We start from the raw sequence: 12327 nt of genomic DNA, 5'->3' as shown, positions 1-12327 counted from the left end.
AACTGTAGGGGACATTCACTCATCATTAATCAGATGGTCCATGTAGTAATTTTGGTTTTATAGTACTATATCAAGACTAAACACTGCTAATTAGAATTAATTATAGCAAATATTATAGTTTTCAGTGCAGCTTGAATGACACAAAGGGTTAAAATGTCTCAAAGCAGAACCTGATTCAATCAGTGAGAAAAACACCTCCTTATAAATTCATTTAAAACGACTTTGAATGTATTTAAGGAGACCCGCTTCAAGCATGTTCTTTAACTGTTTACTGTTATGATTTATTTCCATTTATTATTTTTATTTTGTATTTAAATTTTTCAAAGCCTCGATGATCTTTCAGTTAAAATAATGTATGATAACTGAACTGAATTTGTATTTGCACATTGTCTGGAAAACAGTGGTGCAAAGGTATGTCACTTAATAACTGATAGAAATCTGCAAAACTTTCGGATGAAGTGCTTTTTTACTAAATCACCTCCTGACCCTGATCATGACCCAATACATGCAATATTGAAAATGTTGCTCCATGTTAACCAAAGGGAATTCTCTTGGAAGTGTGGGTGAATAGATAACAGTAAAAAACTTCATGTCTGATTGATAGAATATGAATTAAAGATTTTTCTCTTTGAATGTCTGTGGGCTGTTTTTTTTTTTGGCTGAATTGATAGATTCATGCGGTTGTTTTCTACCTTTTCTCCAAATCTTGGAAATTATTTTGGGTTCTGGGTCTTCTTCAAAGACAGTTCATCACATGGAGCTGGAAATCAAACACAACAGGTTGTTAATCACCCATCAAACTTCACCTTTTATTGATCTTCTTCTTCTACTATGGAACTTTCACTAGACTTTAACAGAAAGGAAATATCCTCTAACTATGATCAGACGGCAGGTTAAGGAGCCCAGATCTGATCTTTTCACTCAGATTTGCTTTATTTCATGACAGTTTGAGCGACACCAATAACATGGACACAAACACAGATCTGATCTTCTTCAATGTGACCTCAGTCTGAACAGTCAGATGAGAATTCGGGGGATTTTTACGCCATATGATTCCTCACACCTCTGCACTGACGGTAGTTTAAACGCAGCAGTACATTAAATCCAAGGAAGCATTTTACTGTGTGTTTTACTGCACAGTGAATATCTATAAAGCTTAAATATTTTAGCTGAAAGGGAAAGTTTGGAATATACAACTTTGACTTGTAACGGAGTTTGCTCACAGTGTGTTTTACTATTTTTACTAAAGATCTGAATACTTCTACCTCCACTCATTTTGTGCATGTGTATTAGTTCAGGAATGTGATCGGTTCATATTGGAATCTATTTATTTATTTATTTTATTGGTTTATTTAATAGGGACCATGCACATTTATGAAAATTACTGTATAAAAAAACACCTATGTAAATTTGCCAGAATTAGTAAGAATAACTACTTTTCATCTGCAGTCCCTAAGCATTGGATTCTGACTCTGGCCTCATCATTCATTCATTCATTCATTCATTCATTCATTCATAACCTTTATTTAAACTCTGAGATACATTGAGGATGCAACTTCATTTTACAATCTAGTCGAGACAAAAAAAAAAAACATTTGAAACATACAATGGACATATCAGAAATACCAAAAAGTAAAAGTGACAAAGACAAATTAAAATCAGAGAACTCTACTCAAAAACAGGAGCAGCTGGAGGTAAAATAAGATGGAATTATGGATTTAAAACACTAAATATTTGAAACATACAATGCACAGATCAGAAGTACCAGAAAGTAAAAGTGATAAAGATGAACTAAAAACAAAGACATCTACTTAAAAACAGGAACAGCTGGAGGTCAAATAAGAAGTAATTAAGGATTTAAATTGTACTAATGATATAAGTGTGGTCAGTTTCAGATGGTTTTGGAGAGTGTTCCAGGTTTCAGGTGCACTGTAAAAAAAAAAACTGGACTTTTCCAATTCAGTATGAGCTGAAGGAACCTGTAGTGTGAGCCAGTTCTTTGAGCATCTATGAAAGTGACTTGCATTAAAAGATACTAAAAAATTTATATAAACTACAAATAAAAAGTGAAGGATATTTTTGATTTTTGGGCTTTTTTTTTTTTTTTTGTTGGGATTCTTCCACACTTGCGCTTTTTAGTTTTTTTTTGTGTGTGAATTGAACTGAAACACATTTTTCTTAAGGACCAGACAGTTTTATTTACAAACAGCAAAAATGACAACAAAAAAAAAAAATGACCAAAAAAAAAAGAAATATCCTTAAGTTTTTGTTTGTAGTGTAGGATGGTAAAAGACAAGTGAGGGCTTTAAAAACAAAAAAAAATCCAATTATAAAGAATAATGTGAAGAGTAAACAAAAAAAATCTGATCTGAACAGTAAATCCAAATTAAACACTTAAGTCAGATGTATCCAACATTTAACCCTTTCATGTGTACTGGTCACTACAGTGGACAGCTATTCTACAGCTGATCTCTTATATATTCATGGATTTGTTTGTTTGTTTTTGCACATATCTTTATTAAAGTTTTAAGACACAACATTTCTTTTCTGACATGGACTGGTAACATTGTGTAGACCTCCCCTGAGCATACTCTCACCCCCAGAACTACAAGCCCCCCCCCCCCCCCCCCCCCCCCCAGTTTTCACACAATTTATCTGTAAATACATGTTTCTTCATTTCAAAAATTAAATGCAAGGTGTGCAGCTGAATGAACATTTTTGCAACTTCATGTAAAATAGGTTCATAAGATCATTTTTATTATTATTATTATTATTAATAGTAGTAGTATGTATTTTTTTTTAACTTTATTTTTTGTTTTTTATATAGTTTTTATTTATTTATTTATTTATTTATTTTTCATAAGAAAATTTTCAATTGCATTGTTTTTTTCATGCCTAAAGAAGAATAACAACACTCAGGAAAAAAATCTTGATTAAGGTTCTAATAATTCGTGCATGAAAGGGTTAAACTACCTTAATATAACGTGAGTTCAGTTCATTTGCACAATCAGATGACAGAAATATTCCTCCAATGCCGACTGTGCAGTTTTACTTTAAGGACATTGCAGAGCTGAACTGAACCAGTCCATGTTCGTTTCCAGGAGCCAAAGTATGTCTATTTCTACTGTGCACCATGCAGACCACCTGTCCCATAGTTCCCACCAGCTCCATGTGAATGTAAGAGCCTGTTTTGAATACTAGAGGGCACCAACGGCCTCATTTCAGACCCTCACCGAAGCATCCTGAGCTGCAGCGTCAGCAGATCATTTACTGTAATAACACACGACTGATAAAACCCCAACTCCATCTATAAACCCCCCTGACTGCACAGCAATAATCAGAGCAAAAGGGACCTTTATTCCTTTGTTATGATTTTTTTTTTTTTTTTTTTTAAACTTTGCAGCTTCTTGCAGAGGTGCAATTTATTTACCACTGCTCTGACGCTTGTTAACTTTCCCACGGTAACGGTTTCATTTCCCCTTTGCACCGCTGTAGCTTTGGGGGATTTTAATTGTGTTTACTTTTCTATATTGGCTCTACTTACTGGAATGAAGATTTGTGTTAGTGCACTAAAGTGGATTGGAGTGGAAATAAACTCTAGTAAAGTAGCTTGTATGCGGGCTGACTGCCAAGTCATCAGACGTCGGTTAATTATCACAGCTATATATTCCTCTCTATAACCAATCCAATAATAGAATTTGTAGCTGAATAGAATTACATTTTAACTGAGCCATTTCATTGGAATCAAGATAAGACCTATTGATGTTCTTCTGCGGTCTGATCCATTAAGGTGAATAAGAAATAACGTCAACTAAGTGAACTAGATGTGAGTCATTCTAATCACATACATGTACAGGATGTGTAATGGCTGCTCTGAGGGTAACTGACTCTCCAGAGGTTCCTTTTGTCATCTCAGAGTCCGCCATGATCCAGTCCTCGCCCACACCAGAATTGATAATTTCCCCCTCATTTCTGATACACTTAGACTACACGGTAAACACAGCAGATGAGTCGAGGTCCCCGATCAACTGAAGTATTTCCACAGGCCTAATATAACTGTGTTGGAGCGCGGGCGCGTCATTAGAGCCAGCTAGGGGTGGGCCTTATTATTTTTAATAATCTCCTGTTTTTGCTGCTTCTTAACCCTGGGAGATCTGCAGTCGGCACTTCCCCTCTGTGATCGTCAGTCCTGACTCCTTCCACCACCTCCGCCTTCTCCTCCTCCTCATCATCATCATCCTCCTCCTCCTCCTTTGTGCTTAATGATGCTCTGTCATACAGTCATACACCAGCTCTCTGCAGGAGGCCTTTGCAGCTAATGGACACAAAGTGAAAGCTACAGTAAGACATAAATGCAAGGTTCAACTTCTCTTAACATTATGTCTTTTTCACTGGTTTGAAACTTTACAGTATCTGAAACAAAAAAAGACTAGGCCTAAAACCCAGCCTAGATTTTATTTACTTGTGCACTTACATAATATTAAATGTTTCCAAGAATGTATTAATTCACACAAATCCATCATTTTAACATTTCAGAGAGCTGGACTTCTGCTGATGTTAACTAAGTACATTTTAAGCTAAAGACTAACCACATTACAGGATCCTACTCAGCTTTTCCACAAAAACTGCTCTTTGCTTTTATTTTATTTTTTTTTTAGGAACAACAATGTGCAACCCTCGCTAATGTTATTTTAGAAATGTGTGGGAAAACTCCTGACTGAACGGAAGGAGCAAGCAGAATAATGAGGAAAAAAATACATGAAATAAAGATGTGATGATATAAACTCTTTGCCTGATTGTTGACGATGACAAATGTCTCGAACACAACAAGAAAAAAAAAGAAAATACAAGCAGAGGACAGAGTCTGTGTGGGTGAATACGCTGACAGAGGGTCAAAAGTGATGACTGGGTAGGATATATACTGTATATATATGACAGCGGACAGGCTGTGATAGTGTTTGTAATTATAAAGAAGATAACAGTTGCTACATTTTTGCACTGTGGCTGCTGTAGATGAGCAGAAGACACCCTGAAAATTATGACGCAATGACTAATGATTATTTTGCACAAATAAGACCATTTGCAGAGTCTCTACATAAGAATCTGTGAACAAACCTATAGTATCACCATATAAGTGTTGCAAAAACTTCATAGTGGGATGCACCATCGATTATAACGCCCTGATCATGTCAGTGAAATCAGACAACCTTTCTTTTTTTTGACAGATCATGGCTTTCTTTGTGGAATGTCCTGTTTTTTTTCTTTTGTTAAAGAAGCAGGGCCTGTGGATTTTTGTTATTTTCCTTCTTTCTTTTTTTTTTTCTTGGATGCCTCCTCAGTGGACCCCTTTTGGACTGTTCGTTTGGCCTCTGCTACATCACTTATGTAAAGGTTATGTTATACCAGTGGTTCCCAACCCTTTTTGGCTCGTGACCCCATTTTAACATCACAAATTTCTGGTGACCCCAGACATTCAAAATGGACATTTTTATTTTTTGCTAAAATTACTTTGTTTTTGATCATGTAATAGTTTGCTATACTATGTTGCAAATAAACGTTAATTTTTGATGACATTTAGGCTATATAATGTATATAATGCACCTTTTTAGTGTCTGCTTCTCAGTTTCTCTTGGTGATGTCTAAGCGGTACCAGACGGGCCAAGAAATCTTTCCATTCTCTGTTTGGTCCATTTTTCTGACTGTGACCGTGTCTGGGCAGGTTGAAGCGTAGTAACACATGCAGTCACATGATCAGGTCAATCAAGATATGCCCTCTCAGATATTCTATCCTGCATTTTATTTGAACTTGATTTTAATTAGGAAAAATGTGTGGTGTTGTAATTATGATTAAATATGTACTGAATCATTAAAAAACATTTTTAATAGTAATTTTTTTTTTTATCAATTACTAGAAATTTCAGGTGACCCCATGTAGAGTTGCGACCCCAAGGTTGACAAGCACTGTGTTATACACTCTCATCAAACAAGAAATTCAGTTGTTAGTCTTCACTACAATTTTGAAAAAAAAAAAAAAAAAAAAGTTTTAAGTAACACTTTCCTGGTTTAATAGACTTAAGATTTATCCCAGTGTTTTTAGGTTTGTTGTAGTTGCCAGTACAGGGCATGATGGTCTAAGGAAGCTGTTAAAAATGCTATAAATAATGATGATACTAAAATGAATTATTATTATCGCGATTTTGTATTTTGTAAGTTGACATCTGAGAATATGTAATGATGAGGCAACAGCTGCATCTTTTGTTACTAGGAGAAATCCTCCTGAAGAAATATAATCACGATCATGTTTATACCTTAGTGAGGATAATGAAAGTTCTGATTATGAAGGTCGTGTCGCTGGTGGGGGTAAAATGAATGTACTGGAGAATCTGACAAGCAATGGTGCTGCTGCTGCTGTTTTCAATGTGGTGTACTTAAACACCAGAGATAAAAGAGTAGGAGGGGAGAAAAATACCCAGCTACTCAGACCGACTATGAGGAGTTGAATAACAGGGTGGGATCCATTAAAGACCAATTATTGAAGGGGGAGCCTGATTTTAGGGATTCTGGGGTTAGTGCACTGAATAGAGAGACACATTTCAGTCCGAGTGTTGAGGATCAAAGTAGGTTCCATGGTTGAGAAGAACTGATGTGATACGGAAATATGGGAAAAACCTGGCAAATAGGGCTTTTAGAAGAAACCAAAATGATATTTTCATGTAACACCTTCCTGGTTTAATTTACGACTTCAGATTTATCCCATATGTGTGTGTGTGTTGTTGTTTTTTTTTGTATTAATAGTATTAAAATATTTTGATTGTGTATCACAGATGTAAGCAACTGAGACATAAATTATTAGACATGGAATTAACCAGCGTCTAACATCAATGTGTAAATCTTATGAACTGAATTTTTACCAGTGACTTGGTGACCTGTGTGTTCACCTGCACAACGCCAATAAACACAATAGCCTTTAGTTCATCAAGATATTATTGTCCTTTGTAAAATATCATAGTAAAAAAGCAAAACTGTATATATGGACAGCATTGTGAAAAACACTTTTGTCATCAGTGGGTTCCAGTGTTTTGTGAGCTTAAAGGTACAATATGTCAGTTTGTTGTAAGTTTGGATTATTTCCAGCTCTTGTTATCGGACTCCATTTTTAACTGTCGACAATGCCTACATTCATGGTAGCAGACTGTCCGTTGATTTATATGAGAGAATTCTGGTCAGTTTTTCATTCAAAATCCTCACACCTGCTCTCAAGTTCTTCTGCTCATCTACAGCAGTGTCCGACACTATAGCCACTGTCAGGTTGGAAATGGAGTTCAGCTTAAAAAAAAAAAAAATCAACAAACAACGTGCTCTGAGTTTAAAACAGAACTTCAACACTCCACGTGAGCACATAACCATGTCTGACTCATCCAAAATGAGCCTTTAAAACAGGGGTGTCAAACTCATTTTAGTTCAGGGGCCCCATTCAGCTAAATTTGATCTGAAGTGGGCCCAACCAGTAAAATAATAACACGATAATATATAAATAAGGTCAACTCCAAACTTTCCACTATGTTTTAGAGCGAAAAAAGTAAATTTATATTATGAAAAGGTTTACATCTACAAACTATCCTTTCAAAAGATGTGAATAACATGAACAAACTGAAAAAATAAGTGTAATTTTAACAATATTCTGCCTCAGTTTATCATTTACACATGTACATTATAACTTACAGATCACAGTGGCTCTACAAATACACAAAATATTTAGTAACAGGTGGAATATTGGTAAAATTGTACTTACTTCTCTTAAGACATTTCAGGTTGTTCATATTTGTTCAGGTTATTTGCATTTTTTGCAAAATTATACTTTGTTTTAGTGTAAATATCTGAAAATATTTACATTTACAAAGAGAAAAAATTGGAGTTGTCATTATTTATATGTTGTTATGATAGTATTTGACTGGTCCTGCTCACTTGAGATCGAACTGGTGTGAATGTGGAACCTGAACTAAAAGGATTGTTAATATCTTGGTGTCATTTTTGCATTTCACAAATTCATCCCAAGGGCTGGACTGGACCCTTTGGCGGGCCGGATTTGGCCCGCGGGCCGCATGTTTGACACCTGTGCTTTAAAACATTAACTTCAACATAATAACTAAGCACCTCATCTCTAAATATACATACTGTTCTGAATCTTCCCTTTCTCATGTCATGTCGACTAGAAGTAGGATTTACAGACAGCAAAATAGAAAAAGATATTGAAAAAAGCTCCAAGATGTACAGTTCAGAAGCCATGTGACGGCATTATAAGAAGAAAATGCTATAAATAAGCAGATCTTAATGTAGCGAGGCAGAGAACACAATGTCTGTACCCAGTCCACATCAGTCACATTATAAGAAGGTCTGAACAGGAAATGACAGTGTTACTGAAGAACATATGAAGCCAAAGCCTTGACGTAAAAGCTGAACATATATATCCTTGTGTTTGCAGCATTGTTTTTATCTCTGCTGTACTTCTGGAGCTAAAAGCCCCTTTATTCTGTGGTAACAACATGAGTGAACTCATGATGATCCTGACAAGCAGTAGTGTTGAAGTAGAGAAATACAGAAAATATAAAAACATGGATAAATGTATTTAGTTCCAGTTTAAATGGGCAATAAAAGGAATTCAGTTCAAGTGATGCCTTATAAAAGGTAGAATTGAACAGCATATTGACAATATTCTTATTCAATGTGTTAATGCTGTGTCAAAACAGAAAAGGTAGAAACTGTTCAAGTTCAATTTTCCACGTCATCTGTTTTCACTCGAACTTGATGCTGTGGAAAATAAAAGGTCAAGGAAATCACGGACACACAAAACATCACTGATTTGTATTTCTCTTAGGTCCATCTGTGCAAACAGTGATATTTAGAGTTTTTCATGTGTTCTATGGACGTGAGGAAGCAGAATTGTAACATGCAATAATGATGTTGTAATCCAAAGTCTTTAAATGACAGAATCTGACATCATTTGCATTTAAGGACATGTATTCTGTAGTGTGAAGTGAAATAATCCATTACAACCACATCGAAGCTAAATACCAAGATAATGAGCTGAAGGAATATTTTACATGCCCTGTGTGGATGTTTTCAGTTTTCATAATTCAGCGGCTGCACAATACTCATATCTCATCTGTTCTGAATTACCTGAATTTTTAGTCGAAGCTGAGACAAAAACAGCTTTTGTAAGATAGGGGTAATTCATAGTGGATTAGTTCTTATCTGTGTGACAAACCTAAACCTTCTGTTTCAAACAAAGCTTTTATCAGTTTTCATCGTGGGTCGACTGTAGATGTGGCAAATTCCTGCGGGTATGTCAGAAAACAGATCCTTGCTCACTGTTCAACTATAAAAGTGAGCATCGCAGCTGACCAAAAAGTGCTTTTATGCATGCCTGTAATTATTTCAAAGCCACAGAGCTGAACAGAATAATCAATAGAGGAGTAATTGAGTGATGGGAGCATACAACTGTGGAGCTAATTTACTGAAACCCTTCCCACACTGTCCTTGCATGAAGGTCAAAGACTTGGAGAGCACATTTAGGCCTAAACAACCTCCCAAGGGCCACTTATCTCAAGTGCAAATATTATTTCTAAAGTGACGTGAAATCAGATTTGAAGCGCTGAGGTTGGGTGCACATGGAGGTAGCATTTTCCAAAAGCAGAAAGTAAAGTTTATAGTGATAATATTAAAACATCTCATGCTTCTATTTCATTTGGAGCTCTTTTTATAGGGTTTGTTTTGCTGATTTTTCTGTCTGCGCTTCCCTTGAACTTCCATATTCAGATCTGCTAAGGAGCTAAACATTCATAGGATGGTTTCTTAAAAAGGACTCGCTGATTAGAAACAAGCTGAGTTTTATACATTTGGATGATTAAGATGAATTAAATGCAACAATAACACAGACAGTTTTTCAGACAGTTCAGGGCAGGTGAGCTGAATATTGCAAAAATGTCAAATGTGTGCACAGGTCAGCATTTCCTCCTTATCGCTGCTGCGCTGCATTTAAATACAGTTTGATATGAGGATTTCCATTATACGCTGCCTCATACTTCCACTGCTCTTCCTTTTACTTCACTACATTGAATCAACAGAAGTTAACACGTCACTAAAGCTGCAATTAAGAATAAGTTTAAAATATATACGGCAGTTATCTTAAGATTAATAATTACAACACGCTTTCCACAGGCCTATCCTTTTTTAATTTTCTGTTGCTGTTAACTGAAAGTTTTTCAGACCAGTGACTGTGCAAAGCAAAACATTTGAAGAAGCGACGAGATTTAAGCAACGCATTATAATATGGAGGATGACCTTGACAAATATAACAGAGGAAATGATCCAAATGCTGGAAGAATCTCTACCAGCTACAGTATAAATGATTTTTGGGTTTTGCAAAAGTAAAATACATCCAGTGCAACATCCATTTATAATGATTTAACTTCCACCTTTGAAAAAAAAAAAAAAAGTGATTTTTTCTTTTCGTACATACTATAAAGGCAGTACTTTTACTGTAATTTGGAACTTGGTGCTTTTTATTAAGTATGTCTTTCGCCCTCCTTTTCATAGCGGAAACCCATCTGTGTTACCATGGTAATGCTACGCTATGGTTATAGCAATATACACGTTGTTTTATGTCCAATTACTCAAGAATTTTGGTTTGACATTAAGAATTGGCGGTCTCTTATAATTGATGATGTACCGTTGCTTGATACTGTTGATATTCTTTATTTTATGGATAATTTGAATTCATCTGTATCTGATCTTATTAATAGAATTGTTCTATTGTGTAAATATCATATTCATTGCAGTAAATGGAAAAATTCTAAGCCCTCCTTTAATTGGTTCATTAATGATTTCAAACTGTTTTTTTTCATTGTTTCAAAAAATTCTCATAAATCAGCCAAAAAATTACATGGTGAAATTAAGCAACGTTTGTTGTTTTGACCTTTTCAGTCTTGCTCCAACAGTTTTTATGTTCTACTTGTTTTACAGCTCCCTTTTTGTTCTGTTTTATTTCTTTCATTTGTTGACCTGTCATAGATGTTGTGTTACTTTACATGCTTCTTTTTGAATCTGTTTTCTGTCATTATTGAAATGTCCTCTATAAGAGTTTGTATATTGTATTGTATGTTCTAAAGTTCCAATATAAATAAATACATAAACAAACATAAGCTAAAAGCTCAACAAAACCAATTATCAGACACGACACACTCCAAACAACAAGAATTTAAATGGTCAAATATCTAAAACACGCCAACAGTCTGAGACCAGCGTATGTCATGAATAATTTCAACCACAGACCAATGAGGCAAACTTAGCAGCACTAAACTAACACTCTGCATATCCAACAGCACAGGTGTGGTACCGAATTCTACTCCCTGCCAAAAACTGCCCCCCCTTCCTAAGTAAGACATGAAGAGGACAATATGCACCAAATTCACCCTGCCACAACTTTTTCTCCTTTCTGACTGTGGGATATGAAATTAATTGTGAATTATTCAACCTCTTAACACTATCATAGCAGTTTAACAATTAAGTAATTAATAATTGCAGTTATGTTTTTTTTTTATCTATTTAATATTACAGAATGTGAAAACTGTAAGGTATATAAAACTTTCTAAAGTTAAATCTTAGATATACAACACACAAAATATATAACAATAAAAACAGATACTGCTGAAAACTACATCACCCACAGCTGGGGATGCAGTTTTAAGCAGGGAGCAGCATTCAGCACTACACCTGCAACAAGTATTATTTCTCTGCTGCTAAAACTCACTAAACAAGACAAAGAAGAGCAGAAATAAAGGTCTCATTATGAAGTGTTGACGATGTATTGTGTCTTACCTTTGCTGTTTTCGGATCATATCTTGGTAAATAACTGAAGCTTCTGCCATCTGCTAATTCATTGTTTTGTTACATCCAAACTGATTCCCACTGGAAACAAATGTTGCAGGCCTTAATGCAGCTTTAATGGTCCAATATATGAGTCTCATTTGTCATGAAGTGAAGTTTAAAACCAAAAAATCAAGAAAGTGAAGTTTATTTTGGAGTCTGTTGTGCTGGCAGGTGGTCGGTCTCTGACATTTGCTCCCTCTACTCCTGGGATAACAATTAACTCAATTACCTACATCTGTGATTACAACAGCTTTTTTGTTTGTTTGTTTTTTCCCACAAAATCCTTATCTTTGCTCTCTTTCTCCCTTCTATTTTTCTACAGCAGCAACAGTGTACAACACTAACTACATCTACTTCCTAAATGGACTTATCTGGTTTATGTTGGGAGCCAGTCCTTTG

The 12327-nt window shown here is 35.4% G+C and overlaps 1 protein-coding gene; it reads right to left on the bottom strand.

Annotated features, from left to right (window-relative positions):
- LOC115434446 (ly6/PLAUR domain-containing protein 6-like) overlaps positions 1–12327 on the bottom strand; it is a 1359089-nt gene that overhangs the window by 1082987 nt on the left and 263775 nt on the right.

This window comes from Sphaeramia orbicularis, chromosome 2, assembly GCF_902148855.1.
Source record: "Sphaeramia orbicularis chromosome 2, fSphaOr1.1, whole genome shotgun sequence".
In the NCBI taxonomy this organism is placed as follows: domain Eukaryota; kingdom Metazoa; phylum Chordata; class Actinopteri; order Kurtiformes; family Apogonidae; genus Sphaeramia; species Sphaeramia orbicularis.
This window is presented reverse-complemented; position numbering and strand designations above follow the sequence as displayed.